We start from the raw sequence: 12374 nt of genomic DNA on the forward strand, positions 1-12374 counted from the left end.
ATTGCTTGGCCTAAACTGAAAATATTCAGACATCATTGTTTCATTCAATCCATTGTATATGTCCAACGTTAACATTTAAAAAAAGTTTTAAACAGGAAATTATGCATGTTTGATCTCCCATAGAAAAATTTGGAAAAAAATCTTGCCTCTGCTCGTAATATTTTTTAGGAATTCATGATGGAGAATTCTGTTCCTCATTCTGTTCCCCAAACACATCAATTCATTCAGTTGTGATTTCCAAACTGTCTAAAAGTTTGATTTGTTTCTATGTTTCTGAAGCATGTTTCTGATACCTTAATGTAAAACATAAAATTTTTTAGGAATTCATGATGGACAATTCTGTTCCTCATTCTGTTCCCCAAACACATCAATTCATTCAGTTGTGATTTCCAAACTGTCTAAAAGTTTGAATTGTTTCTTTGTTTCTGAAGCATGTTTCTGATACCTTAATGTAAATCATAACGTTTTTTAGGAATTCATGATGGACAATTCTGTTTCTCTCCAATCCACTAAAAACCTATTTAAATTTTGTGCCAATCTACTAATAAATAAGCAGCCAGTTCTAGAATTAGAGTTTTACACTTTTTTCAGGCTTCTCATTTGTAAGAGCAGCTCTTTCATTTTTCTGCAAATAAACCAATAAATTCGCAGCTAGTTCTGGAGTTATGTTTTTAAACTGTTATTTTGTCATGCTTCTCCTTTGTAAGACCAACTATAGGATAATGGAAGTATACGACTTGGGTGATTTCGAATAAAACCCACGACGTTGCATTAGCAGATATGTTGGCTTCATAGCTCAGTGGTTAGAGCACTGGTCTTGTAAACCAGGGGTCGTGAGTTCAATTCTCACTGGGGCCTTTATTGTTTGTGCCTAGAGTATCTAATAAGATAATTTCTTCATCACAGAAAATACTAAGATGTCATTTCCTTTCAGATAATTGCTTGGCCTAAACTGAAAATATTCAGACATCATTGTTTCATTCAATCCATTGTATATGTCCAACGTTAACATTTAAAAAAAGTTTTAAACAGGAAATTATGCATGTTTGATCTCCCATGGAAAAATTTGGAAAAAAATCTTGCCTCTGCTCGTAATATTTTTTAGGAATTCATGATGGAGAATTCTGTTCCTCATTCTGTTCCCCAAACACATCAATTCATTCAGTTGTGATTTCCAAACTGTCTAAAAGTGTGATTTGTTTCTATGTTTCTGAAGCATGTTTCTGATACCTTAATGTAAAACATAAAATTTTTTAGGAATTCATGATGGACAATTCTGTTCCTCATTCTGTTCCCCAAACACATCAATTCATTCAGTTGTGATTTCCAAACTGTCTAAAAGTTTGAATTGTTTCTTTGTTTCTGAAGCATGTTTCTGATACCTTAATGTAAATCATAAAGTTTTTTAGGAATTCATGATGGACAATTCTGTTTCTCTCCAATCCACTAAAAACCTATTTAAATTTTGTGCCAATCTACTAATAAATAAGCAGCCAGTTCTAGAATTAGAGTTTTACACTTTTTTCAGGCTTCTCATTTGTAAGAGCAGCTCTTTCATTTTTCTGCAAATAAACCAATAAATTCGCAGCTAGTTCTGGAGTTATGTTTTTAAACTGTTATTTTGTCATGCTTCTCCTTTGTAAGACCAACTATAGGATAATGGAAGTATACGACTTGGGTGATTTCGAATAAAACCCACGACGTTGCATTAGCAGATATGTTGGCTTCATAGCTCAGTGGTTAGAGCACTGGTCTTGTAAACCAGGGGTCGTGAGTTCAATTCTCACCGGGGCCTTTATAGTTTGTGCCTAGAGTATCTAATAAGATAATTTCTTCATCACAGAAAATACTAAGATGTCATTTCCTTTCAGATAATTGCTTGGCCTAAACTGAAAATATTCAGACATCATTGTTTCATTCAATCCATTGTATATGTCCAACGTTAACATTTAAAAAAAGTTTTAAACAGGAAATTATGCATGTTTGATCTCCCATGGAAAAATTTGGAAAAAAATCTTGCCTCTGCTCGTAACATTTTTTAGGAATTCATGATGGAGAATTCTGTTCCTCATTCTGTTCCCCAAACACATCAATTCATTCAGTTGTGATTTCCAAACTGTCTAAAAGTTTGATTTGTTTCTATGTTTCTGAAGCATGTTTCTGATACCTTAATGTAAAACATAAAATTTTTTAGGAATTCATGATGGACAATTCTGTTCCTCATTCTGTTCCCCAAACACATCAATTCATTCAGTTGTGATTTCCAAACTGTCTAAAAGTTTGAATTGTTTCTTTGTTTCTGAAGCATGTTTCTGATACCTTAATGTAAATCATAACGTTTTTTAGGAATTCATGATGGACAATTCTGTTTCTCTCCAATCCACTAAAAACCTATTTAAATTTTGTGCCAATCTACTAATAAATAAGCAGCCAGTTCTAGAATTAGAGTTTTACACTTTTTTCAGGCTTCTCATTTGTAAGAGCAGCTCTTTCATTTTTCTGCAAATAAACCAATAAATTCGCAGCTAGTTCTGGAGTTATGTTTTTAAACTGTTATTTTGTCATGCTTCTCCTTTGTAAGACCAACTATAGGATAATGGAAGTATACGACTTGGGTGATTTCGAATAAAACCCACGACGTTGCATTAGCAGATATGTTGGCTTCATAGCTCAGTGGTTAGAGCACTGGTCTTGTAAACCAGGGGTTGTGAGTTCAATTCTCACTGGGGCCTTTATTGTTTGTGCCTAGAGTATCTAATAAGATAATTTCTTCATCACAGAAAATACTAAGATGTCATTTCCTTTCAGATAATTGCTTGGCCTAAACTGAAAATATTCAGACATCATTGTTTCATTCAATCCATTGTATATGTCCAACGTTAACATTTAAAAAAAGTTTTAAACAGGAAATTATGCATGTTTGATCTCCCATGGAAAAATTTGGAAAAAAATCTTGCCTCTGCTCGTAATATTTTTTAGGAATTCATGATGGAGAATTCTGTTCCTCATTCTGTTCCCCAAACACATCAATTCATTCAGTTGTGATTTCCAAACTGTCTAAAAGTTTGATTTGTTTCTATGTTTCTGAAGCATGTTTCTGATACCTTAATGTAAAACATAAAATTTTTTAGGAATTCATGATGGACAATTCTGTTCCTCATTCTGTTCCCCAAACACATCAATTCATTCAGTTGTGATTTCCAAACTGTCTAAAAGTTTGAATTGTTTCTTTGTTTCTGAAGCATGTTTCTGATACCTTAATGTAAATCATAAAGTTTTTTAGGAATTCATGATGGACAATTCTGTTTCTCTCCAATCCACTAAAAACCTATTTAAATTTTGTGCCAATCTACTAATAAATAAGCAGCCAGTTCTAGAATTAGAGTTTTACACTTTTTTCAGGCTTCTCATTTGTAAGAGCAGCTCTTTCATTTTTCTGCAAATAAACCAATAAATTCGCAGCTAGTTCTGGAGTTATGTTTTTAAACTGTTATTTTGTCATGCTTCTCCTTTGTAAGACCAACTATAGGATAATGGAAGTATACGACTTGGGTGATTTCGAATAAAACCCACGACGTTGCATTAGCAGATATGTTGGCTTCATAGCTCAGTGGTTAGAGCACTGGTCTTGTAAACCAGGGGTTGTGAGTTCAATTCTCACTGGGGCCTTTATTGTTTGTGCCTAGAGTATCTAATAAGATAATTTCTTCATCACAGAAAATACTAAGATGTCATTTCCTTTCAGATAATTGCTTGGCCTAAACTGAAAATATTCAGACATCATTGTTTCATTCAATCCATTGTATATGTCCAACGTTAACATTTAAAAAAAGTTTTAAACAGGAAATTATGCATGTTTGATCTCCCATAGAAAAATTTGGAAAAAAATCTTGCCTCTGCTTGTAATATTTTTTAGGAATTCATGATGGAGAATTCTGTTCCTCATTCTGTTCCCCAAACACATCAATTCATTCAGTTGTGATTTCCAAACTGTCTAAAAGTTTGATTTGTTTCTATGTTTCTGAAGCATGTTTCTGATACCTTAATGTAAAACATAAAATTTTTTAGGAATTCATGATGGACAATTCTGTTCCTCATTCTGTTCCCCAAACACATCAATTCATTCAGTTGTGATTTCCAAACTGTCTAAAAGTTTGAATTGTTTCTTTGTTTCTGAAGCATGTTTCTGATACCTTAATGTAAATCATAACGTTTTTTAGGAATTCATGATGGACAATTCTGTTTCTCTCCAATCCACTAAAAACCTATTTAAATTTTGTGCCAATCTACTAATAAATAAGCAGCCAGTTCTAGAATTAGAGTTTTACACTTTTTTCAGGCTTCTCATTTGTAAGAGCAGCTCTTTCATTTTTCTGCAAATAAACCAATAAATTCGCAGCTAGTTCTGGAGTTATGTTTTTAAACTGTTATTTTGTCATGCTTCTCCTTTGTAAGACCAACTATAGGATAATGGAAGTATACGACTTGGGTGATTTCGAATAAAACCCACGACGTTGCATTAGCAGATATGTTGGCTTCATAGCTCAGTGGTTAGAGCACTAGTCTTGTAAACCAGTGGTCGTGAGTTCAATTCTCACTGGGGCCTTTATTGTTTGTGCCTAGAGTATCTAATAAGATAATTTCTTCATCACAGAAAATACTAAGATGTCATTTCCTTTCAGATAATTGCTTGGCCTAAACTGAAAATATTCAGACATCATTGTTTCATTCAATCCATTGTATATGTCCAACATTAACATTTAAAAAAAGTTTTAAACAGGAAATTATGCATGTTTGATCTCCCATAGAAAAATTTTGAAAAAAATCTTGCCTCTGCTCGTAATATTTTTTAGGAATTCATGATGGAGAATTCTGTTCCTCATTCTGTTCCCCAAACACATCAATTCATTCAGTTGTGATTTCCAAACTGTCTAAAAGTTTGATTTGTTTCTATGTTTCTGAAGCATGTTTCTGATACCTTAATGTAAAACATAAAATTTTTTAGGAATTCATGATGGACAATTCTGTTCCTCATTCTGTTCCCCAAACACATCAATTCATTCAGTTGTGATTTCCAAACTGTCTAAAAGTTTGAATTGTTTCTTTGTTTCTGAAGCATGTTTCTGATACCTTAATGTAAATCATAACGTTTTTTAGGAATTCATGATGGACAATTCTGTTTCTCTCCAATCCACTAAAAACCTATTTAAATTTTGTGCCAATCTACTAATAAATAAGCAGCCAGTTCTAGAATTAGAGTTTTACACTTTTTTCAGGCTTCTCATTTGTAAGAGCAGCTCTTTCATTTTTCTGCAAATAAACCAATAAATTCGCAGCTAGTTCTGGAGTTATGTTTTTAAACTGTTATTTTGTCATGCTTCTCCTTTGTAAGACCAACTATAGGATAATGGAAGTATACGACTTGGGTGATTTCGAATAAAACCCACGACGTTGCATTAGCAGATATGTTGGCTTCATAGCTCAGTGGTTAGAGCACTAGTCTTGTAAACCAGGGGTCGTGAGTTCAATTCTTACTGGGGCCTTTATTGTTTGTGCCTAGAGTATCTAATAAGATAATTTCTTCATCACAGAAAATACTAAGATGTCATTTCCTTTCAGATAATTGCTTGGCCTAAACTGAAAATATTCAGACATCATTGTTTCATTCAATCCATTGTATATGTCCAACGTTAACATTTAAAAAAAGTTTTAAACAGGAAATTATGCATGTTTGATCTCCCATGGAAAAATTTGGAAAAAAATCTTGCCTCTGCTCGTAATATTTTTTAGGAATTCATGATGGAGAATTCTGTTCCTCATTCTGTTCCCCAAACACATCAATTCATTCAGTTGTGATTTCCAAACTGTCTAAAAGTTTGATTTGTTTCTATGTTTCTGAAGCATGTTTCTGATACCTTAATGTAAAACATAACATTTTTTAGGAATTCATGATGGACAATTCTGTTCCTCATTCTGTTCCCCAAACACATCAATTCATTCAGTTGTGATTTCCAAACTGTCTAAAAGTTTGAATTGTTTCTTTGTTTCTGAAGCATGTTTCTGATACCTTAATGTAAATCATAACGTTTTTTAGGAATTCATGATGGACAATTCTGTTTCTCTCCAATCCACTAAAAACCTATTTAAATTTTGTGCCAATCTACTAATAAATAAGCAGCCAGTTCTAGAATTAGAGTTTTACACTTTTTTCAGGCTTCTCATTTGTAAGAGCAGCTCTTTCATTTTTCTGCAAATAAACCAATAAATTCGCAGCTAGTTCTGGAGTTATGTTTTTAAACTGTTATTTTGTCATGCTTCTCCTTTGTAAGACCAACTATAGGATAATGGAAGTATACGACTTGGGTGATTTCGAATAAAACCCACGACGTTGCATTAGCAGATATGTTGGCTTCATAGCTCAGTGGTTAGAGCACTGGTCTTGTAAACCAGGGGTCGTGAGTTCAATTCTCACTGGGGCCTTTATTGTTTGTGCCTAGAGTATCTAATAAGATAATTTCTTCATCACAGAAAATACTAAGATGTCATTTCCTTTCAGATAATTGCTTGGCCTAAACTGAAAATATTCAGACATCATTGTTTCATTCAATCCATTGTATATGTCCAACGTTAACATTTAAAAAAAGTTTTAAACAGGAAATTATGCATGTTTGATCTCCCATAGAAAAATTTGGAAAAAAATCTTGCCTCTGCTCGTAATATTTTTTAGGAATTCATGATGGAGAATTCTGTTCCTCATTCTGTTCCCCAAACACATCAATTCATTCAGTTGTGATTTCCAAACTGTCTAAAAGTTTGATTTGTTTCTATGTTTCTGAAGCATGTTTCTGATACCTTAATGTAAAACATAACATTTTTTAGGAATTCATGATGGACAATTCTGTTCCTCATTCTGTTCCCCAAACACATCAATTCATTCAGTTGTGATTTCCAAACTGTCTAAAAGTTTGAATTGTTTCTTTGTTTCTGAAGCATGTTTCTGATACCTTAATGTAAATCATAACGTTTTTTAGGAATTCATGATGGACAATTCTGTTTCTCTCCAATCCACTAAAAACCTATTTAAATTTTGTGCCAATCTACTAATAAATAAGCAGCCAGTTCTAGAATTAGAGTTTTACACTTTTTTCAGGCTTCTCATTTGTAAGAGCAGCTCTTTCATTTTTCTGCAAATAAACCAATAAATTCGCAGCTAGTTCTGGAGTTATGTTTTTAAACTGTTATTTTGTCATGCTTCTCCTTTGTAAGACCAACTATAGGATAATGGAAGTATACGACTTGGGTGATTTCGAATAAAACCCACGACGTTGCATTAGCAGATATGTTGGCTTCATAGCTCAGTGGTTAGAGCACTGGTCTTGTAAACCAGGGGTCGTGAGTTCAATTCTCACGGGGGCCTTTATTGTTTGTGCCTAGAGTATCTAATAAGATAATTTCTTCATCACAGAAAATACTAAGATGTCATTTCCTTTCAGATAATTGCTTGGCCTAAACTGAAAATATTCAGACATCATTGTTTCATTCAATCCATATGTCCAACGTTAACATTTAAAAAAAGTTTTAAACAGGAAATTATGCATGTTTGATCTCCCATGGAAAAATTTGGAAAAAAATCTTGCCTCTGCTCGTAATATTTTTTAGGAATTCATGATGGAGAATTCTGTTCCTCATTCTGTTCCCCAAACACATCAATTCATTCAGTTGTGATTTCCAAACTGTCTAAAAGTTTGATTTGTTTCTATGTTTCTGAAGCATGTTTCTGATACCTTAATGTAAAACATAAAATTTTTTAGGAATTCATGATGGACAATTCTGTTCCTCATTCTGTTCCCCAAACACATCAATTCATTCAGTTGTGATTTCCAAACTGTCTAAAAGTTTGAATTGTTTCTTTGTTTCTGAAGCATGTTTCTGATACCTTAATGTAAATCATAAAGTTTTTTAGGAATTCATGATGGACAATTCTGTTTCTCTCCAATCCACTAAAAACCTATTTAAATTTTGTGCCAATCTACTAATAAATAAGCAGCCAGTTCTAGAATTAGAGTTTTACACTTTTTTCAGGCTTCTCATTTGTAAGAGCAGCTCTTTCATTTTTCTGCAAATAAACCAATAAATTCGCAGCTAGTTCTGGAGTTATGTTTTTAAACTGTTATTTTGTCATGCTTCTCCTTTGTAAGACCAACTATAGGATAATGGAAGTATACGACTTGGGTGATTTCGAATAAAACCCACGACGTTGCATCAGCAGATATGTTGGCTTCATAGCTCAGTGGTTAGAGCACTGGTCTTGTAAACCAGGGGTCGTGAGTTCAATTCTCACTGGGGCCTTTATTGTTTGTGCCTAGAGTATCTAATAAGATAATTTCTTCATCACAGAAAATACTAAGATGTCATTTCCTTTCAGATAATTGATGGCCTAAACTGAAAATATTCAGACATCATTGTTTCATTCAATCCATTGTATATGTCCAACGTTAACATTTAAAAAAAGTTTTAAACAGGAAATTATGCATGTTTGATCTCCCATGGAAAAATTTGGAAAAAAATCTTGCCTCTGCTCGTAATATTTTTTAGGAATTCATGATGGAGAATTCTGTTCCTCATTCTGTTCCCCAAACACATCAATTCATTCAGTTGTGATTTCCAAACTGTCTAAAAGTTTGATTTGTTTCTATGTTTCTGAAGCATGTTTCTGATACCTTAATGTAAAACATAAAATTTTTTAGGAATTCATGATGGACAATTCTGTTCCTCATTCTGTTCCCCAAACACATCAATTCATTCAGTTGTGATTTCCAAACTGTCTAAAAGTTTGAATTGTTTCTTTGTTTCTGAAGCATGTTTCTGATACCTTAATGTAAATCATAACGTTTTTTAGGAATTCATGATGGACAATTCTGTTTCTCTCCAATCCACTAAAAACCTATTTAAATTTTGTGCCAATCTACTAATAAATAAGCAGCCAGTTCTAGAATTAGAGTTTTACACTTTTTTCAGGCTTCTCATTTGTAAGAGCAGCTCTTTCATTTTTCTGCAAATAAACCAATAAATTCGCAGCTAGTTCTGGAGTTATGTTTTTAAACTGTTATTTTGTCATGCTTCTCCTTTGTAAGACCAACTATAGGATAATGGAAGTATACGACTTGGGTGATTTCGAATAAAACCCACGACGTTGCACTAGCAGATATGTTGGCTTCATAGCTCAGTGGTTAGAGCACTGGTCTTGTAAACCAGGTGTCGTGAGTTCAATTCTCACTGGGGCCTTTATTGTTTGTGCCTAGAGTATCTAATAAGATAATTTCTTCATCACAGAAAATACTAAGATGTCATTTCCTTTCAGATAATTGCTTGGCCTAAACTGAAAATATTCAGACATCATTGTTTCATTCAATCCATTGTATATGTCCAACGTTAACATTTAAAAAAAGTTTTAAACAGGAAATTATGCATGTTTGATCTCCCATGGAAAAATTTGGAAAAAAATCTTGCCTCTGCTCGTAATATTTTTTAGGAATTCATGATGGAGAATTCTGTTCCTCATTCTGTTCCCCAAACACATCAATTCATTCAGTTGTGATTTCCAAACTGTCTAAAAGTTTGAATTGTTTCTTTGTTTCTGAAGCATGTTTCTGATACCTTAATGTAAATCATAACGTTTTTTAGGAATTCATGATGGACAATTCTGTTTCTCTCCAATCCACTAAAAACCTATTTAAATTTTGTGCCAATCTACTAATAAATAAGCAGCCAGTTCTAGAATTAGAGTTTTACACTTTTTTCAGGCTTCTCATTTGTAAGAGCAGCTCTTTCATTTTTCTGCAAATAAACCAATAAATTCGCAGCTAGTTCTGGAGTTATGTTTTTAAACTGTTATTTTGTCATGCTTCTCCTTTGTAAGACCAACTATAGGATAATGGAAGTATACGACTTGGGTGATTTCGAATAAAACCCACGACGTTGCATTAGCAGATATGTTGGCTTCATAGCTCAGTGGTTAGAGCACTGGTCTTGTAAACCAGGGGTCGTGAGTTCAATTCTCACTGGGGCCTTTATTGTTTGTGCCTAGAGTATCTAATAAGATAATTTCTTCATCACAGAAAATACTAAGATGTCATTTCCTTTCAGATAATTGCTTGGCCTAAACTGAAAATATTCAGACATCATTGTTTCATTCAATCCATTGTATATGTCCAACGTTAACATTTAAAAAAAGTTTTAAACAGGAAATTATGCATGTTTGATCTCCCATGGAAAAATTTGGAAAAAAATCTTGCCTCTGCTCGTAATATTTTTTAGGAATTCATGATGGAGAATTCTGTTCCTCATTCTGTTCCCCAAACACATCAATTCATTCAGTTGTGATTTCCAAACTGTCTAAAAGTTTGATTTGTTTCTATGTTTCTGAAGCATGTTTCTGATACCTTAATGTAAAACATAAAATTTTTTAGGAATTCATGATGGACAATTCTGTTCCTCATTCTGTTCCCCAAACACATCAATTCATTCAGTTGTGATTTCCAAACTGTCTAAAAGTTTGAATTGTTTCTTTGTTTCTGAAGCATGTTTCTGATACCTTAATGTAAATCATAAAGTTTTTTAGGAATTCATGATGGACAATTCTGTTTCTCTCCAATCCACTAAAAACCTATTTAAATTTTGTGCCAATCTACTAATAAATAAGCAGCCAGTTCTAGAATTAGAGTTTTACACTTTTTTCAGGCTTCTCATTTGTAAGAGCAGCTCTTTCATTTTTCTGCAAATAAACCAATAAATTCGCAGCTAGTTCTGGAGTTATGTTTTTAAACTGTTATTTTGTCATGCTTCTCCTTTGTAAGACCAACTATAGGATAATGGAAGTATACGACTTGGGTGATTTCGAATAAAACCCACGACGTTGCATTAGCAGATATGTTGGCTTCATAGCTCAGTGGTTAGAGCACTGGTCTTGTAAACCAGGGGTCGTGAGTTCAATTCTCACTGGGGCCTTTATTGTTTGTGCCTAGAGTATCTAATAAGATAATTTCTTCATCACAGAAAATACTAAGATGTCATTTCCTTTCAGATAATTGCTTGGCCTAAACTGAAAATATTCAGACATCATTGTTTCATTCAATCCATTGTATATGTCCAACGTTAACATTTAAAAAAAGTTTTAAACAGGAAATTATGCATGTTTGATCTCCCATAGAAAAATTTGGAAAAAAATCTTGCCTCTGCTCGTAATATTTTTTAGGAATTCATGATGGAGAATTCTGTTCCTCATTCTGTTCCCCAAACACATCAATTCATTCAGTTGTGATTTCCAAACTGTCTAAAAGTTTGAATTGTTTCTTTGTTTCTGAAGCATGTTTCTGATACCTTAATGTAAATCATAAAGTTTTTTAGGAATTCATGATGGACAATTCTGTTTCTCTCCAATCCACTAAAAACCTATTTAAATTTTGTGCCAATCTACTAATAAATAAGCAGCCAGTTCTAGAATTAGAGTTTTACACTTTTTTCAGGCTTCTCATTTGTAAGAGCAGCTCTTTCATTTTTCTGCAAATAAACCAATAAATTCGCAGCTAGTTCTGGAGTTATGTTTTTAAACTGTTATTTTGTCATGCTTCTCCTTTGTAAGACCAACTATAGGATAATGGAAGTATACGACTTGGGTGATTTCGAATAAAACCCACGACGTTGCATTAGCAGATATGTTGGCTTCATAGCTCAGTGGTTAGAGCACTGGTCTTGTAAACCAGGGGTCGTGAGTTCAATTCTCACTGGGGCCTTTATTGTTTGTGCCTAGAGTATCTAATAAGATAATTTCTTCATCACAGAAAATACTAAGATGTCATTTCCTTTCAGATAATTGCTTGGCCTAAACTGAAAATATTCAGACATCATTGTTTCATTCAATCCATTGTATATGTCCAACGTTAACATTTAAAAAAAGTTTTAAACAGGAAATTATGCATGTTTGATCTCCCATGGAAAAATTTGGAAAAAAATCTTGCCTCTGCTCGTAATATTTTTTAGGAATTCATGATGGAGAATTCTGTTCCTCATTCTGTTCCCCAAACACATCAATTCATTCAGTTGTGATTTCCAAACTGTCTAAAAGTTTGATTTGTTTCTATGTTTCTGAAGCATGTTTCTGATACCTTAATGTAAAACATAAAATTTTTTAGGAATTCATGATGGACAATTCTGTTCCTCATTCTGTTCCCCAAACACATCAATTCATTCAGTTGTGATTTCCAAACTGTCTAAAAGTTTGAATTGTTTCTTTGTTTCTGAAGCATGTTTCTGATACCTTAATGTAAATCATAAAGTTTTTTAGGAATTCATGATGGACAATTCTGTTTCTCTCC

The 12374-nt window shown here is 33.2% G+C and overlaps 13 non-coding genes across 13 annotated transcripts; all 13 read left to right on the top strand.

Moving 5' to 3' along the window:
- The first annotated feature begins 785 nt into the window (after positions 1–785).
- Positions 786–858, top strand: TRNAT-UGU (transfer RNA threonine (anticodon UGU)). The gene has a single exon. It is a non-coding gene; the product is annotated as a tRNA-Thr (tRNA).
- An 864-nt stretch (positions 859–1722) lies between these two features.
- On the top strand, positions 1723–1795 carry TRNAT-UGU (transfer RNA threonine (anticodon UGU)). The gene has a single exon. It is a non-coding gene; the product is annotated as a tRNA-Thr (tRNA).
- Positions 1796–2659: 864 nt separating this feature from the next.
- Positions 2660–2732, top strand: TRNAT-UGU (transfer RNA threonine (anticodon UGU)). The gene has a single exon. It is a non-coding gene; the product is annotated as a tRNA-Thr (tRNA).
- Positions 2733–3596: 864 nt separating this feature from the next.
- Positions 3597–3669, top strand: TRNAT-UGU (transfer RNA threonine (anticodon UGU)). The gene has a single exon. It is a non-coding gene; the product is annotated as a tRNA-Thr (tRNA).
- Positions 3670–4533: 864 nt separating this feature from the next.
- TRNAT-UGU (transfer RNA threonine (anticodon UGU)) lies at positions 4534–4606 on the top strand. The gene has a single exon. It is a non-coding gene; the product is annotated as a tRNA-Thr (tRNA).
- An 864-nt stretch (positions 4607–5470) lies between these two features.
- TRNAT-UGU (transfer RNA threonine (anticodon UGU)) lies at positions 5471–5543 on the top strand. Its single transcript has one exon. It is a non-coding gene; the product is annotated as a tRNA-Thr (tRNA).
- An 864-nt stretch (positions 5544–6407) lies between these two features.
- TRNAT-UGU (transfer RNA threonine (anticodon UGU)) lies at positions 6408–6480 on the top strand. Its single transcript has one exon. It is a non-coding gene; the product is annotated as a tRNA-Thr (tRNA).
- An 864-nt stretch (positions 6481–7344) lies between these two features.
- TRNAT-UGU (transfer RNA threonine (anticodon UGU)) lies at positions 7345–7417 on the top strand. The gene has a single exon. It is a non-coding gene; the product is annotated as a tRNA-Thr (tRNA).
- Positions 7418–8276: 859 nt separating this feature from the next.
- On the top strand, positions 8277–8349 carry TRNAT-UGU (transfer RNA threonine (anticodon UGU)). Its single transcript has one exon. It is a non-coding gene; the product is annotated as a tRNA-Thr (tRNA).
- Positions 8350–9212: 863 nt separating this feature from the next.
- TRNAT-UGU (transfer RNA threonine (anticodon UGU)) lies at positions 9213–9285 on the top strand. The gene has a single exon. It is a non-coding gene; the product is annotated as a tRNA-Thr (tRNA).
- A 712-nt stretch (positions 9286–9997) lies between these two features.
- TRNAT-UGU (transfer RNA threonine (anticodon UGU)) lies at positions 9998–10070 on the top strand. The gene has a single exon. It is a non-coding gene; the product is annotated as a tRNA-Thr (tRNA).
- Positions 10071–10934: 864 nt separating this feature from the next.
- TRNAT-UGU (transfer RNA threonine (anticodon UGU)) lies at positions 10935–11007 on the top strand. The gene has a single exon. It is a non-coding gene; the product is annotated as a tRNA-Thr (tRNA).
- Positions 11008–11719: 712 nt separating this feature from the next.
- TRNAT-UGU (transfer RNA threonine (anticodon UGU)) lies at positions 11720–11792 on the top strand. The gene has a single exon. It is a non-coding gene; the product is annotated as a tRNA-Thr (tRNA).
- Positions 11793–12374: the final 582 nt, after the last annotated feature.

This window comes from Rhinoderma darwinii, chromosome 1, assembly GCF_050947455.1.
Source record: "Rhinoderma darwinii isolate aRhiDar2 chromosome 1, aRhiDar2.hap1, whole genome shotgun sequence".
NCBI classification, from domain to species: Eukaryota; Metazoa; Chordata; class Amphibia; order Anura; family Rhinodermatidae; genus Rhinoderma; species Rhinoderma darwinii.